General features: G+C 39.9%; 1 protein-coding gene across 2 annotated transcripts in view; it reads right to left on the reverse strand.

Moving 5' to 3' along the window:
* tafa5l (TAFA chemokine like family member 5, like) overlaps nucleotides 1–4,441 on the reverse strand; it is a 44,628-nt gene extending 40,187 nt beyond the window's left edge. The window contains exons 1-2 of one of the 2 annotated variants that reach the window (XM_057356475.1): nucleotides 4,330–4,441; nucleotides 41–731 (exon numbers count right to left, since the gene is read on the reverse strand). The gene's annotated coding sequence lies outside the window, so the exon portion shown is untranslated. Of the gene's footprint in view, nucleotides 1–40; nucleotides 732–4,329 lie in introns of those variants that run through there. The other variant, XM_057356472.1, reaches the window with a different exon arrangement.
* Between the last annotated feature and the right edge of the window lie 14,773 nt (nucleotides 4,442–19,214).

The raw sequence follows: 19,214 nt of genomic DNA on the forward strand, positions 1-19,214 counted from the left end.
CGGAGAACCCATCTTGCCAACAAATCCAAGTGTAGCCTACCGCTTTATATTGTTCCAAAGCCAATGGCCTTATCCGCTGATCCCAGACCTGTGTATGCACGTCTTTGATGAACTAAAGCTCTGAAGTCGGTACACACGGGACATCTGTGCGGCCAATAAAGACGCTGTTTGTGGAGCGCGCTGTCAGATTTAGCACCCTGCCGATGCCTTTCCATCTTCTAAATGACCGTCGTTAAAAACTCCCCACTCATACAGAACCATATCAATAATTCAGACCCGGACCCTAGACCCATCAACTTCATTTGTGGTCCACGCAGCAGTCTCATGCCATCACAGCGTCCAGCAGAAGAGGGTCTTGGTGATCACAGACTTAATTATCTTATGTTGATGATAACGTTACCTATGATCTGAGAAGGGTGATACAGGTCACACGTCATGGTAAGAGCGCACGACTAAAAGAAAGACCTTTGCCACAGAAGTCTATTAAAAAAGACCCCTGGTCATCATCCCCTGGGCCATCCATCCTTCATTTTAATGGTTTGAGAGTTTGAGGTTTCAGCTCTGTCCCTGCTCGGAGAGAACCGAACGGGTCTGGTGACTTTTCCGCAGGTGTCTGGAGACATCCACACGGCTTGGGTGCTTTGAGTCCGCATATTTCATTCATGCAGAGGCGGCATATGGTTGGTGTTTGTGTGGTTAACTTTTCCTTATTAGCATCCTCTCCCTCAGGCCTGGAGAGAAATATAAGAATTCATCATTCTACGGAAAAAGCATTTCTTTTGCAAGAACAATAAATGCAGCTATAGTAATCAATATTTTTGCATGTGTGCCCGTGCCTGTGCATCTATGGATTTTATTGTGTGATTTTTTTGAGTGCCGTATGAGTTATGCTTCTGTTGTCCTTCCATCTTGCCGCAACACACAATCTGCAGGTTGACATTTTCTGCCAATTTGTACGAACTGTAAATGAATAGGATCCAATTACAGTAAATAACAGTTGTGCAGAGACACATAATGGATGCTATTAGTCTTTCCTGCTATGAATATATGAATACAGTATATGTTTTTGTCAGCTACATTAGTGATTCTCATGCAGGGGTACGTGGACCTCGGGGAGCTTTTAAAAAGTTTTCAATTTTGACTTGAAAATAAAAACAAATATATTCATAAAAAGAAGCAAATTTATTGGACAAGCAAAATTGCTTTTTACAGTTTTTAGAGGATGCATTTTTTTTAACCACATTTATTATTTTTACACCACCGGCGAATGAAACTTACTCACTAAATTTAGCAAGGTTCATGCTTGTAACAAGAAATAACATTTTGCTAATGCGGTAAGAAAAATAAACCTACTCTCTAAAAATGAGTTTGGCTTGTTTTAAAGGTCCAATGTGTAATTTTCTGGAGGATCTATTAACAGAAATGCAATATAATATACATAACTATGTCTTCAGAGGTGTATAAAGACCTATTTTTTCTTAAATTAGAATTAGCAATTTCTACCTACATATACACCGCGGGTCCACTTGCATAAAATTCACCATGTTGTTTCTACAGTGGCCCTAAACAGACAAACTGCTCTACAGAGCGCGTTTCATAAACACGTTATCTCCTTCGGCAAAGAAGCGAAAACGTGACGACATCTTGAAGTCAGCCACCTTTTGAGAAAGGAAGGGTAGGGGGGAGTGAGCCTTGGCTGCAATTCGCAACCTCACCACTAAATTTCATACACTGGACCTTTAAGGATGCTTAGATGGACAACAAATCAAAACTAGTTAAAATATTATTTTGCATCGTCTCTTCTCTGCAGCAAAGCATCCTAATCCATCTCAACAAATGTCTCAGGCAGTCAAACAAAACTTAAAGTAAACGCACTTATAAATCAGAAGCATTTGCTGTTTTAAGCTGCTTGCTATTTTTCAACCACAGTATTGATTGTTTTATCATTTAAAAGGGAATCACTGTAATAATCTCCATTTCATTAATATTAATGATAATGCTAAATGATATCTAGAAGAGTCTTACTGGTGCGCCTGTGAGGCTACACGAATCCGAAAGCGCCGAGCAGCGCGATTCTTCATATATTTAAAAGGCAAACTAGAGTAAAATATATGAAACTCTCGTCATGAGCACACAATAGCAATTTGGTTGTGATTAAGAGGATTCGCTATTGGCCATCTGGATGGCAATTATCAGAATGATAATTTGGACTTTACAATGCATTTATATTGCTTTCTATAAAATGTCCGTGGTTTACGCAGAATTATGACTTTCATTAGGGCCAAATAACAGTGATGTGGAAACAACAGCATCCCATCAGTAATAAAGACCCCTCCTGTCAGTGTTGACAAACAGCAGGAATAAAGCTTACAAGGTCAAATCAATATACGGAATAGCTGAAATAATTGAAACGTTATAATGAAACCATTACTAATATTTTTTAAGCGACGTTTACCTATATGTCAAAATGTTTAGACACACACACCGCAAGGCCATTTAATGAAAAAAATCGACATCACCGTTAATTCCTTGTTTGTTAAGTCTTCACTTTTAGCTGTGACTGACAGCCAAATAATGTTTTACTTCGATTAGCTGTCTCCTCACCGCCGATTCCTCCCAGAAGAATAAAAAACACTTTTTTGAACCAAACCCAGAACGGCACATTAAATAGACGTAAAGCAGCACAAGGTCAGAATAAACAAACAGACGGACGAATAAACAAACAACAAAACGATGCTGCCACCCATTTTCAGACCCAAACGCAGCGCTGAAGAATATCTCATCTAGTGCGTAACAAATTTCAGATATGAAAAACTTTTTGCCCACATCACGCAGATGAGATTTTTGTTAATGACCGAGCATAATAGCATGTGTTTTGAGGATGGCATTATGGGTAATCACTTCTGTTTCTTATCTCACGCCTGTTAATGACAGCGTTCGTTAAAACAGCAAAATTGCCTCTGTCAAGTGCTTCTTTCATTGGAAATGAGCTCTTTATCGGAACCTGCAGCCAGAGGAAACATCATACATCAGCTCCTCCGCTTTATCGTATTTTCAATTCTTTCCTCTAATGGAGTTATCTGCAATTTCTCTGCAATCAGCGTGAACAGTGGAACTGAGCCGGTTTGAGGAATGTGGTTTGATTTGCATTGTTTAATAGCTTTTTTTCTCTTCTAACACTTTCAATGATTGGTGAACGTACTTCGCGGACAATGGCGCCGTCCCATCATTAATCTTCTCGCGCTTGTTATTGTGGGAGTGAATAATCTGCTGGTGAATAATTACATCCGCGTTAATAAGAGTAAATAGGAAGTTCTTTACACATGAAAGAAATACTCAAAACTGTGCTCATCAGAATGTGCTCTGAAATGAGAGGTTTGCTCATTAAAATCCAGCGATTCGCTCTAGTGTAATAACTGAGACGCGGCCAAATCTCGGACCTTTCTTCTCCGACTCGCGGGTGATGAAAAGAGCCGCGCGACCTGCTCTCAAGGTCACGCCGCCATTGAGTTTTTTTCCGGTCTAGTGGTTCTCGAACTTTTCAGGCCAAGTAGCACCTTTGATCAAATCATCAGACCGTCCATAAATTACGGTGTTGTAAGACAGACATCGATCTCTTGATCTCAGATCAGAGCAGCATCTAAAACACACACACAGAGTACCATTTAAGAATTACGAAATATATATATACGTATTTTAACTTTAAACTGTTGAAGTGGGAGCTGGTACCATGTCATTTAAAAAGGACTGCCTCGACACAAATTTAACATTGAGGCATCACTCACAGATGTTGAAGGCAAACAATATAATATCTTTTCTGTGTGCGTTCTAATGAGCGCACAGCTTGAAAACATTAATAACCACGTTGCTGAAGTGCAATGTGAGCTGAGCGTTGGAGGCGCAAAACCATATGTATACTGTAAATAGATCATAAATTATAAACAAAAACATACAATTCTAAGAACCACTGATCAAGTGTGTGTGCCACCAGTGACGGAAAAAATAAAATGAAATGATCAAAGGCCATAAATTTCAATGACTCTGAAGAGAGAAAGATTTTCAACATTATAAGACTAAAAAAGCTGAATAAAGCTCAGGGTCGTGCAAAGAATAAAACCTACAACAAAGACAAAGTATGAGAGAAAATCCAAAATGAAAATATTTATCAAGTAATCTTAGTAATATTTAATGGTGATACGTGTTAGTTTTTATTTAAGTACAGTATATTAACAGCTATACCAATAAAACAAAGTAAAGTAAAGTAGTTGGATTTATATTTTAGTACTGAAACTAAAGCAACAACAATCTGGGTAATGTTTTAAAATATACCTCGCATTTTTGTTGTAGTTGTTGTTTTCATGAAACTATGATCCAGAAGGCCCACTGACTGTATTGATTTCCTGCATCTGTGGACGAAACCTCTTCCGCGAATGGGAAAAACCTGAAACTCAGAAACAATTCAACACAAACATTATTAAAACATTAAGAACCTCTTCCATCCAGCTCCGAGGCAACAAGAGACAAAGATTATTTGTGTGTTTGTCAAACAGTCACAAGCTCGCATTTATGCAAATGTCTCTGGTGGAAAATGATTTCCACTACACTGCACGGGAACGTACTGTAACAAAACGCATTGATTCAGACGCACACTCCTACACAGCGAGGGGCATGCCACACACCGGCCCTTCACAAATGTACTGCGGTATTTATATCCTGTCATGTCCACTGAAATAGCAACAAGGGTCTGTGTAAGTGTATAAGGGGAGAGATATAAGAGCTAACTGCCTGCAGAAGACATCAAACCCACATTTCACCTCCGATGAAAAACATGCAGCTAAAAATATGCAATGCAGACCTGAAATGCTAATTTCAGGTAATGTGAGCAAAGGTTGTCAGTCAGTGATGCTTCTGGTGATTATCATGTGATGATCACACGCACGCACAGACACACATAGACACACACACAAGGACGGACACATGCATATGTGGTTTACACAAACAACTTTTGCCATTTTTAATTGTAAAGAAATGACCACTTAGTATATTTTTGAGCAATTGCACAGAAGTGACGCAGTAAGTGTTTCCACAAACCATATACACATACATAAAGGTGCTTCACGATGCCATAGAACCTTTTTTGTCCAAATGGTTCCATAAGGAACCTTTAACATCCAAAGAACCTTTCTGTTTCACAAAAGGTTTTTTGTGGCGGAAAAAAGGTTCTTAAGAATATAAAAAGGAAAGAAAGAAATGGTTCTTGGAAGAACCTTTGACCGAATGGTTCTTTGTTGAACCAAACATTATGTCATCGCACCCTTTATTTTTAAGATTCACCGAATTTATTATATTTTCTTAACTTAACCCTCCCTTGTTTAAAGTTAGTATTTAGATATCGTTTAGTATATTTATTAAAGCCACAATATGGAATATTTGGACCGCTAGATGGCATACTTTCGAAACAACAACAAAAGGCGGAGCTAAATGACGTTATGCAGGAGAGTGCAATTATGAGACATGTCGTTTTCACCATCCAGAGGCGTATATGGAGATCGCCCATCATGTTCACGGACGAGGTAATGAATTAATTATATTTTATGTCATCGTAATGAATTAGCTTACAAGAAACGTGGAATGTAATGCTACGTTAGCCCGCGACTGATATTGGACTTTGTCAATTGATTTGGTAGCGTAATGCTACACAGCTTTACGTGTTTAAAACAGTCAAACAGTCGTCATTTATAAAGTAAATTGAAACGAACCCACAGCATTTACAAGTAACGTTACTGGCTACATATTTTTGTGCAACATATACTGTATTTCATAGGGTAACTGCATTCATAACTATTCAAATAATCTGTGCATGAGTATTTCATGTACAATTAAAAAAAATGTACTTACTTTTTACTAAAGCTCTCTCCATTTAGAAAACGCCAAGCCGATATTAATACTTGTTTTATTTCTTTGTTTGTCCATAAGCCTGCTTGCCTCATTTGGCCTAAATTTACGCTTTTTTAGTTTCCTGGATGCTGCGTCCCAGATGCTGTATAACCACTTCCGCATTTGCGTGTTGCCATAGTTTCTACAACCGGAAACTGAGGGTAGTGCGGAGCAGCGGATAGTAAGTCACTGATATGCGACAAATACAAGGGAGACAAGGGACGGGCCATTATTTTAAATAGGAATTTCTCTGGATTTGCACATTCTTGGGAACATTTGGGATAATGTAAGTACACAACTGCATGAAATATATCACACTGTGCAAGTGATTTTTGGATATTTCATAACAAAATTCTTCCATATTGTGGCTTTAAGCCATTTTCATTCAGGGAGTATTCCTTTCAGTTTAGGCGATTTAAACATTTACTGTCCATGTGGGGACATCCTGTCCCCTTACCTGTCAAAATTTGAGGCACAAATGCTAAAAGCTTAACTAAAATGGACAATCTATTGTTTTCATGTAATGATACTGACCCAAACCTCACCTACAAATCACATATGTACTTTTATTTATGAATCATTATTTCCAAACCAGGGTGTTCTCAAATGTCCCTAAATGATGGTTTATCTATTTACGCACACACACACACACGACGCACGTGACAGAGGCCATTTTAATAGTCCTCGGTTTTAAAGACCTATACAAGTTTACATACTATTCTACAAAAATAGTAGCACAGCCTCACCATCCAAGTTATGATGCCATCCATCTTGATTTGTTCGTCAGGCACTGCCATCATGTCATTCCAAACCCGTATGACCTAACCAACACAAGGTGTCAATGCAAGATGACTTGAGGTGTTGCCGGTTTCTGCTAGTTAAAGAAGCTTGGACCCAGCACCTAAAACCCAACATACTCTGGTGTCAGCTATAAGGGCTGGTGAGAAACACCTTGAGATGTCAGCAGTTAATGACTGAAACAGAAGTCTTTCTTCAAACACACACAGACTTTGGCCAAATCCACATGTGGTCCGTTCCTGCTATTAAATTCATGAAACAATTACTGCTGTACAGTGTTTGGGAAGGGATGAACATATGCTCATGCATGCTCTCATTTGTAAAACAAAAACACAAAAGAGGCAAAACGTCTTTCAACTACCTGAGCAGCCAAGCAGCAGACAGGAAATTAAAAGAATTTATAATCTTCTCATCTCTGCTCTGAGATCTTTTTATTCCTCTGGTCCATGAAAACTTCATATCAGCGTAATTCACACGATTCCATTTTTGTACTGAAATATGAAAGAAAACGTGTGTGCCGTACACCGTAGTATTGTTTATACTGTGCATTGAAAACAGGTTCATCATTAATGTTCCTTTGGTGATCTTTAAAGCACCAGTACACAAGAATAAAAGAATAACAAAGTCTTTGAGGAATTTACGGTCTTGTATGATATCAGGCTGCAAAACCTTATTAGAACGTTCAGTACATCTTAAACTAATTTGTCTCTCTGAACAACAATAAAAACAAACTCAAACGTAGTCGCACTCCGAAGACTTTCTCATTGGTGCTGGTGGGATTAACACAACAATCCCTTCATAGCCAAGACACTTGGCTGGTCAAAAAAAAGATGTGGTGACTGCGTATGGACATAATAAAATGGGTTTTAACTTTCAACTTCATGTGAACCCGACAAGAGAGAGAGCGGATATTAGGAAATGGACCATGTGAAAAATGTAGAGGCTAAAAACACTAAACCACTGAAGAGGAGCTCCAGGGCAGAGCTGCTCATAGACACTCATGTAACAATAGCTAATCACATGTGACGTTAATAACTTTTTAACCTCGATAGAGCAACACAAACTGTCAGAGGAATGCACTCAGAACCTCTTTAACTACCTCTTACATCATCACATACTTTTTGAAACTTAAGGGTACTCGTCTCTGTCTCTGTAATGTTAAATTATCATTTCAACACAGCGCAAGAGAGAGAAAGAATGATCTAGATTACGTTGGTTGGGAATAAACTGGAAGGTCTCTCTCTTTTTATTTTTAGAGAAACAACAAAATTAAGGATTAGCGGTCTCTATTCTCTTATTCAACCGTTGACTCAATGACCCCCCCACCCAGATTCTCAGCCAATCAGGCACTGCCAATATAAGCTTCACATTAGTTCATCACTTATTGTTCATTTAAACAAAAATAGTATATAATGTTAATAAATAAATAAACATTTTAACATTATATAAAATAGGTCCTACTGTAAATAACTATTCGTACTGTATATATATATATACATAGTATACATATATTTCTAGATGTACTGTGGTCATTCCAGTCCAGTGTCTGTTGTATTTCAACAAAATCTAACCTCAGGAGTGACATAAAGTCATCCAACAGTAAAATGAAAGACTGACAGCATGACGAGACACATGAAACTGTGAAAATCACTTAATTAAAATTTAATTTAAGTACAAATATTACTGTTATATTGCTTAAAAGTAAATAGACTTGTTTTCTTTGCAGTATTTGAGGTTTGAAAAAATGCAGAGCATCTTTTGTGTTATTTTGACCTGTTTCTTCTGCAAATAAATGAAAATAGAAACAATATTTTTATTTGAAATTTGGGAGAAATATTGTTAGTGTAGTTTACAGAATGAAACAAAAATGATCATTTTACCTACACACATTCCTTTAAATAAATTTAGAAATAATGTTGAAATGGTCTCTTAACTTTTCACAGCTTTATCACACACACAAACACAGTATATAATGTATATATAAATATATATAATATATATATATATATATATATTTATGAAGAGTTCGGTTCCAAAATGAGATAACTTTTTTTTATTGTGCATTCCAATTAATATCAATCAAACTGCAGTTGGTTTGTTTTGATTTAAACTATAATAAATAAAAAAATACAGCTAACTAACACAATATAACACAATAAAAATATCATAATAAAAAACATGATTTTAGATTTTTTTTTAAAACGGAGTTATCTCATTTTGGAACGAAACTCTTCATATAAATATATGTATACTCACACACTGCCATTCGAGTGAAGCGGTTTGAGCATTATAACATCTCATGTGTGGTCTGTTCCCACAAGACATGGAGCCTCTATTTTCTCTTAAGCTTCGACACACAAGCATTCCTGCAGTCTGGTCTCTGTGGACGCCCCCACAGTAAACGGTTCAGTCTCTAACATGCACAGACAGCCTTAAAATTGTTTAGTGCTGCTCATGGAGGTTACTGAAGCGTGCGCTGATGTGCAGCGAGCTGCACGTATATCGTCCTCAGTCAGCCTACAGATCACAACGCATGATGCTGACAGAAGATCTCTCAACAACAATCGCTGGATCTTTCCTGGACCCTTGCTCCTGTTGTTTTAAACAATAACAATATTATTGTGAGACGCACACACACACAATTGTGACTATTAAAGGTATAGATCACCCAAAAATTAAAATGATTTTATAATTTATCATTCCAAACCTATATGATATTTTTCTGCAGAACACAACAGAAGACATTTTGAAGAACATTGGTAACCAAACAACACTGGCCCCCATTGACTTCCATTGTATAAACACTAAACCAGATACATTTCTCAAAATACCTTCCTTTGTGTTCCATTGAACAAAGACTCATATACAGGTTTTGAATGACATGGACAGTTTTTTTGGGTGTGAACTATCCCTTTAGGGAAAAATGTTAAACAAGTGCAATACCAACGACTACTATGTTAAAGCATCAACCAGATACTAGAGATGACTTACTTACATTATTATCACGTGTGTAGTATTAACACAATATCAATATTATCAGTATTAACCGTTATTAATATTATAGTTTTTTTACTCTGCATCATATTCCACCCTAAAATAAAAAAAGAAAAGTTTCAAACGTTTTTTTCATGATGACTTTTGGAATTTAACAGCCCTCTGCAACGCAAAATACTGTCGACATTTTGTAAATATTGAATAATGCTGTTCTCATGAATAACGTGCCTGTAAGTTAACATCATTATTGCAATGGGCAAAATTTAATACAAATTTTAATGGATCCCTGTTTTTAAACTATAACGGCGCTGACATTTCATGTTTGAAATAATATATGAAAGCATAAACAGATGAAAACAAACAGAGTTCTTCAAGCATGAAGCCATCTAACAATCCGCCGCATTCATGCTGTTTTTGTTTACTGTGAACATATTGCGCAACACGAATCTGAGTCTCGATGATTCATACAAAAGTACATTTACAGTCATTGCTTCAAAGTGGATTATCATTCAAACCACCTGAACTGAATCTTCCAAACCACCTGAACTGAATGTCCATGCGTCACCTCCATCTAAAAAAATCTTCAGGTCAGGCTTGGAGTCCAGGGTGTGAAACAGATGCTGCAAAGAGCTTGTGTGGAATTGTCAGATTGTCAGGCGGTCGGTCGGGCGAACGGAGAAACGCTCGGCTGTCTGTGTCATTTTCACTAATGCAGCTTCACCCTGACAGCGGTAGAAACCATCTCCAGGCTCGCCGCCAAGCCCAAGCGCAGGCACACGGAGCAAAACATCCATTTTTCATTGGGCTGTTTTCCCAGAAAGCAGAACACTGTCTTTAAAAATGTCCGACCGATGTCGCCTTCGGGAAACTCTGCATTCTCAGGGAACAGAATAATATTTAAATACAAATAGATTTTCTTCTTCTCAGATTGACAGCAGTTCTTATAAAACATAAAGCGCAAAGTCCGGTCTCGGAGCGACTCTGATTCGCTCTAAATGGCTACGGAAGCATTTTTGGCTGTGATTTTACAGCCTTGCTTTCAAACCGTGTCTCATATTTAAATCATAGGATAAAGTTAGTGCACGCTGCCGGCCTGGGATTTTCTAAACACGGAGATAACTTATGGCAAACATTAGAGCTCGTGTGAGCCTCTCCGAGCTCTCAACTCCCGAACGATCTCTCCCACGAGCTTCCTGCGGCGTGATACATTGCTGCTTTCCAACACCTGCCTTGAGATACTGTTTTAGGTAAAGTTCTGGCTCTGTTAGAGGCGTCCCGATAAGAGATGGCTATCATCATACCTCTTCATGAATGATGATTCCTACAGTGCACGCACACACGTAAACTTAACCTTTTGCTATCAAAGCCTAAAACCTTAAACACAAATATCCATCCACCCCAGGCACGTGCACAGATAGGGCTCAACCCGTGCAGAGCACATGCCCTTTTTGCCTTCACACTCTGAAGTGCCCTTCTAGTTTTTTTTTCTCAATAAATCAATGCTATTGGTCACCCTTTATGTCTGTTTTACAAATATCTAGCCAATGAAAGGTTAAAAAGAGCTCGTGACTAAATCTTGTTGGATACGCTCAAACTGTCATGCATTCTGTTCATTTGCGGGTCTCTAGGGAAGTCACGCTGTGTCTTCTGCATTTCAACGGTGCAACCTGCACAGACTTTGGTTTCATAATAGTGTTCGAGACTCTCTTGCCTTTGTGAGTGCGCTGGAGACACCGGGCCCTTTTGTCTCCTCTCTGGGCTCGCGCTTCCTTTGTTCGGGAAAGTTCTTACACCGAAGTGCCAGCGTTTGCATCGCGAGACCGGTTGCAACAGCCCCGAGCTCGTCCCTGGCACGTCTGCGAGAGTGATTAGTAACTTACACCGTCTCTTGTTCCACCGGCAACAGTAGTCTGTTGAATAGAAAGAAACGAAGTGTTATTTTTATTTCTCAAAATACAAAGCCTTTAAAAACCGCGCACGGGTTGAGAAAAATGAAAGTTGAGTCTGTAGATGGAGTCGATGATCAAATCTCACTATTATCCTCCGCTGACAGAGCGGGTAGCAGCATGCAAAATGAATATTGTGGGGTTGCTTAGCAACGTGCAGATTCGGACGATAGGCGCGTACTGTAAGATGAAGAGAGAACCTGGGTGTGTTCACGTCACTGTGACCCAGCACAAACACATCAAGTACCGTTATCGACTGCTAAATGATGTCGAGATGGATTTGAACAATGCGTGTGTTTACCGCGAGGTTTCGCGCGCCGGATGCTGTACTAAGCAGCCGCTTTAAGCAGCTGGAAATTATAGGTGGCGCAAAAAGCACAAAGGAACATTGCGTGGGAGAATTCAATTCGGGGTCTGTTAGGAGAGAGTTTTCAGAGCTGTTTTGAATGTGTAACCGAGTAAATTTGATTTTTCAACCATGTGACACTTTTATGGATGCAAGAGGGGGAATGTGAGCATGCAGATTCAAACCACAGTTGTGATAAACAGAACATGTGGTTTTGACAACTGTAATCTAACCTTTACATTAACTTCCCCTAAAATTAAAAAGAAACATCAACCCCTTCCACTTCCTAAAATCTGATTGGTTAACAGGAATGTTGCTCATGGTAAAATCACATTATAAAGTCTCAGCAGATATCTGCAAACCACCAGGCCACGCCTCTAATGTGACATCCTATCCATCAGGAGTCACTATTCTGCTGGTGGCCATCTCAGAGTTTGACTCATGTCTCGTGTTTTTTTTTCATGTGTTTTGGCTCTTACAAAATGGATTACTCGCATCATACAGTATTTATACTACCAGCTCCAGCTTCAATGAATTTTGAAAGTGAAAAACTGGCCTTCAGCACCTGGTTTCAGTGTCTTCCCAGCAGAAGAGATCCTGCTTCTAAACATCAGTCAAGATTTTAAAACAAACAAAAAAAACATTCAATGAGATACGAAAAATAAACAAAATGTTAATAGAGAATCCACATTATGCATGAGCGAAAGCTGCGTGGTCCATGAAGCAATTTCGGTTTGGGGACTTTCTAATTATTTTAACATTACTATATGAATTTTCGGATCATTTGAGCTGATACTGTACATAAAACTTAAGCGTAATAAACTGTTGGAAATGCATACGTATCTGTCTCTATTGTATTATTTGCCAACTGACCATCATTTTCAGCAAGTCTGTGTTAGTTCCAGACGTCCACAGGCAAGCAGATTCGCAACCCCTTTGAAGCTCGCGCTTTATTGTAATGAATTGTCATTACTGTTACTTGTTCTCATTGGTTTGTTGGCATGCGGGCGATTTCACGAACAAGAAAAGTTGCCCGCGAATAGCTCGCCCAAGCGGAGAATTGTACGGTTTCTGCCAGACTGCAAGGGCCTTACAGGCATTCCTGGTTAAAAAGAAAGTCACCGCTCACCCTTGTGAATGACCATCATATCAACTAATTCAGATCATCATCTGGTAAACAGAGTGCACCCAGACTTGAAATGTTGATGGAAACCATAAAGCCCTTGACATGTAAAAACGTAGCTCTTTTTCACTGAAACGGCGCCAGCCAGATCCTAAATTATTTTATTTTAGACATCTTTAATTGAAACAAAATTGGCTGGAGCCAGCATGCAACGTGCCATTCTGGAGCAATATGTCAATCAACTGAACATCCGTTGCATCATCACCAGACCGGGCTTTTCCAGCGCAGACAGCTTTGGGAGCAAACTAGGTTGTGCCATCTAGTTTTGTTTTGCATCAGTCTTGCCAGACAGAATTGCCAGGCTGTTTTGTATTTTTGTTATAAAATCTAAATTAAAACATTGTAAAATGACAGCATGTTACAGCTGGGGTACTAGGGGGAGGCAGAACATTGCAGCCTTGGCCCAATAAACACTAACTAATATTCAACACCTGCCACTGCTGTGCATGACATAAACAGACGTTTATCATATCAGGGTCGTTCTGGAACGCTATCATTCCTAGAGAGACCTGAGATTTAGATCAGCACTGAAAGACAGAAAAAAAGGACAGAAATGTACTAGACAGCTGTGCTACTATGGTGTTTTGGTGCAAAAACCTGTGATACAACCACCGCCAATACAATGTGACCAAACATTGTCATGCACTCACTGTAAAAATAATCCTTCATCCTATTTTCTAGTACAGTCGAGAAAAAGGTATGAAAGCTGTCAACGGGGGTGTACCCTTTTAAAAAGCACACCTAAAGAGTGCAAAAGGTACAAACTGGTACCAAATGTACACATATCTGTACAGTAAGACCTTTAAAGGATTTAAAAACTTTTGTACCAATATCTTACATCAAGAAACATCTACTTTACATGAGACGTTACATGACCTCAGATATCATTTTTTGGGGAAACGCATCAAAATTGAGTTCATGCTTAAAACTAACATCTGCAGTTTGGGGAAAGAAAAATCATCTTATTATTTAAGGGTAAATATTACAATGTCCTTCAAATGACATTTCATGCAGTGTGTAAAGTTGCTCTAACCACTGAGCTTTTTGAACCTTTATTACAAGAAAAAATTGATGTTTGTTACAATTTCTGTGCAAATGCCAAGCAGTAATTTATTAAATGTTCATCGAATGATGATAAAACCGAGAATAAATTGCGCTACTATTTTTTAGATCGAGATCTCCAGATGTCTGGATTACAGTGTTAAATCAATGCTATACAGTAGCACACTACCGAGATGACTTAATTCTGCTCCCTCCAAAACCAACAACCCGATATTCAAAATCCCATTCATGAACCCCTGACACGACACAGACAGCGTGTGCAAATTAACGGCTTTATCAGCATGCACTATTTATTCTTATCGAATTCCCCCAACAAGTTGCTGTTTACATAGCGTGAATCTCAAAATTCCACAGAGGAACTCCAGAGACAAGTGGGAGAAAAATAGAGAGCTAGAGTGAGAACGAGAAAGTAAATACAACATATTGTTTTCTCTCTGTGACTATTTGTAAATGCATCTAATGCCCTGGGTGACAGTTTTTTGTTTCGCATTTAAATAATTTCCCCATCAGGATTTCATTTCAAACATTCGTGACAGTGAGGGATGGAATGTAAATGCGCGTCGAAATTCCTCCGTACGAAACGCCTCACACGCCTCACCACACCTGAAGCTCCGCCGCCCGACCCGAGCACGCGTCGCCGCGTTCCCCGCCATAATGGAACCTTTGCTTTCCTTTCATTTACATTTGTTTGAACATGAGCACCTGGCAAGGCACAGACATCATTGCACAGCGGGAAAACTATTTGCATTGTAGCTCCATTTGTTCGAATGAATTTTTCAGAAGATGACAACCTCATGCATACTGAAACGACACCTCTGTTTTGCACGGAACGGGTCTTAATCTTGCGTTAGGGCTAAACCGCCCTAATGGACAGTTTGGGAAACGAAGAAGAGCCGATGAGTGCCAAGCGTGCTGAGAGAGATGCAAGGCGGAGGTCGATTCGAATAAGCGTCCCTAACTTCTCTTGAGGTTACGACACGGGCTCCGGCGCTCGCTAAATAATGAGACGAGACAAAAACAGTAGAACTAATCTAACTGCTTTACAGAGTGCAGAGGAACCAGATAAGTGAGAGGAGAGCGAGGGGTGAGGCGATGCGGAGAGAGAGAAAAAGAGAAGGCGCAGATAAGACATAATCAGGCGTGAACACAATCTACAGAACGTACAGATATAATTTGGTATTCCTGAAAGAGCTCGTGCTCGGGCAGTCAAGGCAAAGCAATCATCATTTGCGGGAGAACGGTCCAAGAGTTCATTCTCCACTGCGAGTGTGAACGCGAACGCATCAATCAAGATCTCAGACAAACCCCGGATCAGCGCCTTTGCTCAGACAAGCTGCAAAAATCAGATTTTTCTTGGTGTATCGGATTCGTTTAGCTGTTTTTTAGTCTGAACAACACATAAAAAAGTCAGGATAGCTGCAGACATTCAGCATAAAAGTGTTTAGACGTTTTGTTCACTTCTAATATTCAACAACTCTAAAACTCCAACGCTCACACACACGAATGCAATCCGATGTCAACAATCGGGAATTTGAAAGTTGCCGTGAAAACAAAGATTTTTGGCTTTTAGTGTGAATATTTAAGCCTTAAAAGGAAGGTCACCCCCCCAAAAAAAAAACTGCCATCATTTATTCACTTCAAGTCGTTTAAACCCGTTTAAGACTCTTTCTTATGTAGAACACAAAAGAAGATGTCTTGAGAAATGTCTGAGTAGTTTTGTGTCCAAACAATGGAAGTCAATGGGGTAACCAGCGTTCTTCAAAATATCTTAGTTTGTGTTCTGCTGAAGAAAGTCATACAGGTTTGGAATGACATCATTTTCATTTTGGGGTGAACTGTCCCTTTACGGATATCGATAACCCATGTGCTAAAAACATTGACAAATTTGACATGCAGAAGATACTGCAGGTACATTCTGAACTGGATTATTTTAATGACATCATCCTGCGCTACATGTAAACTAAATGCGACTGGCTATTTTACAAGGGGGAGGAGCCACTCAATATGTCCCACCCTAACTTCCTGTTTCAGTCGAAACGCGTCGAACAAAGCTGTGCGTTTCAATGCACAGCTGCGTTTTTTAATCCCTTAGCTAGCACTTAAAGTACCTGCTAACTAACATAGCAACAAAGTTACTACAAACAGCCAATAAATAATGGAAGTATGTTCGCATTGGTAAACGCTTTTATCCAACGAGAGATACTTTGTTTGGCGGATCAAACCCTGCCATGCTTTACTATTAGAGAGCTACAGGAAAGTTATGCTAAACGAATTCAGCTGTTCGATATAATTAACATACAAACAACGCGTGTCACGAATCAGCCGAGCATTTCCCTGTCTATTACCAGTCCAATTGTCTTTAAGGAGCTCGCAGTCCAACGGATGCTGCAAACACACCCCGCCTCGACACCCCCATTAATAAACCGTGCAGGAAAATAATGACTGAGCGCAAATGGAGCGAGTTCCATTGGCAAGCTGAATTACATCATACAGGTAAATAGAGTGACCTGTCCTAATTAGTGGACAGAATAACAGGATTGTACCACTAATCTGGGCCTGTTGCTCTGCGGCGCTGCTGTCATTGACTGAGAGCAAAAAACAGGACCGGGAACTGAAGCAAAAACTATTCATTAGCCATAGTCTCCAATGCAATCAATAACACGCCTTTCCAATTACACAGCTCGAGATCTGCAGGAAATTCCTGCTGTATTTAAAGCGGTTAGCAGCGACTGCTACGAGACTTCTCCACTAGACTCCCCCTGCAGCCAAATAAACTCACGGAAAAAAGACAGGGAAACAGCTCTCACCCCTCGCCGAGTTCTTTTCGTTTTAATACGTGCTCGCTAAATGTGTTTTCGTCTACTTAATTGACCGCGGATTCAATACAAGCTCAGCTGCGACTCAAATACCACTTTTTCCTCCCCGGAGCCATAAAATTCTCTTTACACACTTTAATCAATGTTCTCAGAGATACGTCTACGGGAAATGATTAGGATAATGAAATATAAGGCAGCCTGATTAGATCCACTTCAGCGTTCTTTCGATATATTGCACCGATCGGATTAAGGGGGAACGGACGTAAACATTGTTTTTGTTTACGAAACATCGTTTAGAAAAGCTTCAATAACCTTCGGTTCTGACTCCATCTATTTAGAAGTGACGTAGAATTGTAAATGGGGGGGGGGGGCATAAATGGGGCGGTCGTGGCCTAATGGTTAGAGAGTCGGACTCGTGACCAGAAGGTTGTCGGTTCGACTCTCAGGGCCGGCGGGTAACGACTGAGGTGCCCTTGAGCAAGGCATTTTACCCCCATTTGCTCCCCGGGTGCTGCAGTGATAGCTGCCCACTGCTCCGGGTGTGCGTGTGTTCACTACTCACTGGATGGGTTAAATGCAGAGGTCACATTTCGGGTATGGGTCACCATATCTGACAAATAGGTCACTTTCAAATTATGATTCCCCCATTCCCCACTAACATTAGGTGTGGAAGGGGGTTAGGATTAGGTAATCCCCCAGCAGTTTCAATGAGGGGAGTCAAAATTCGGCACAACACCGGGTCCCAACAAACTTTCATGGGAGCTTTAAAATAACTTAAAGGGATAGCCTATAACGAAAATTCTGTCATCATCTACTCTCTTGTCATACAAAGCAGTAGGAACAAAAAAGAAGAAGAATGTTGGTAACCGAACAATAGCAGTACCCATATAGCACGGATAGAATGGATGTACAACAGCTCTTTCTAAGATGTTTAGCAGATGTTTTTACACAGCAGATGTTGTCCAGATCTCCAGATCTTTAGCAGATGGACCTGTGCTATCTGGGTCACTTCTATTGTATGGACACAAAACCAATGCAAGACAATGGTTCGTTTATCAACGTTCTTCTAAATATCTTCTTTTGCGTTCTGATGATGACGGAATCTTCGTTTTTGGGTGAACCATCCAGATGTATAGCTAAAAGTGCTCGTTTCACTTAACTTCCTCGTTCTACAAATCTGCCCTCCAAACACATGCCAGCAAATCAGATGTGAGCAATCAAGAGCTGCAACGTCTGCATGTTTTTCAACACGAACTCTTCCAAGGGGTCCCAGGAACTTAAAGGAACAAAAAGCATTAAAATAGGCTAAAAAATAGATATTTCTTGGTGTTTGGTCTTGGTTCAAACTCAGGGATATGTTGTGGAATTGAAACGGTGAGTGGGGGCCTTTAAATATTGTTTTGAAGTCAAAACGGTTGAGATGTAAGATTGCATTGTACTCCAAAACCACTTTCGACATAACAGGCGGAGCAGAATAGAAAAGGAGGCGAATAAACGTTTCATTTCACACAGACCCCTAACAAGACTATAAACGGTACTCTGAATATTATTTATGCCAGAGCAATCAGTGTTACGACCGGTCACCAAGGAAACGGACAACAATTCTCAGAGGCATAAACCCGGTTTATATCCCAGAGGCATAACCCGGTTGTTCGCAATGCCATGGAGGCATGCGCCGACAGCGGCCTGTTTATTTAACCGACAGGCACAAAGCACACACACACTCTTCCGTAACAGCGGCGATAATGCTGTTTACATCATCTCTCACCGAACGGACGGAGACAATCGCAATTATCTGGATATATCTGAAGTGTGCACGGTGACAGCCCTATGTGTTATAAATAGCCCTGTTGTAGCTGGGAAGGAGAGAGCGAGCGCGACTGAACGCATGCCATAACAACGCTATGATGTCTTCTTGCGGAGACCCGCACCCCTGGCCCCGCCCCCCACCTGCTTTAGCTGGGTAATGAAATATGTCTGCCGTGATGTATGGCTGCTGGAGAGCTCCAAATCGAAAATTGAATCACACTAACTTAATTTGCGGTCGGGGCAATCAAATTACTTGTTTTGGCCAGAGTATTTCAACCCGTGCCGGCGATGAATTCATCTTGGTGAGAGGCCTGTCAGAGAGA

The sequence above is a fragment of the Triplophysa rosa genome, linkage group LG17, assembly GCF_024868665.1.
Source record: "Triplophysa rosa linkage group LG17, Trosa_1v2, whole genome shotgun sequence".
Taxonomy (NCBI): Eukaryota; Metazoa; Chordata; class Actinopteri; order Cypriniformes; family Nemacheilidae; genus Triplophysa; species Triplophysa rosa.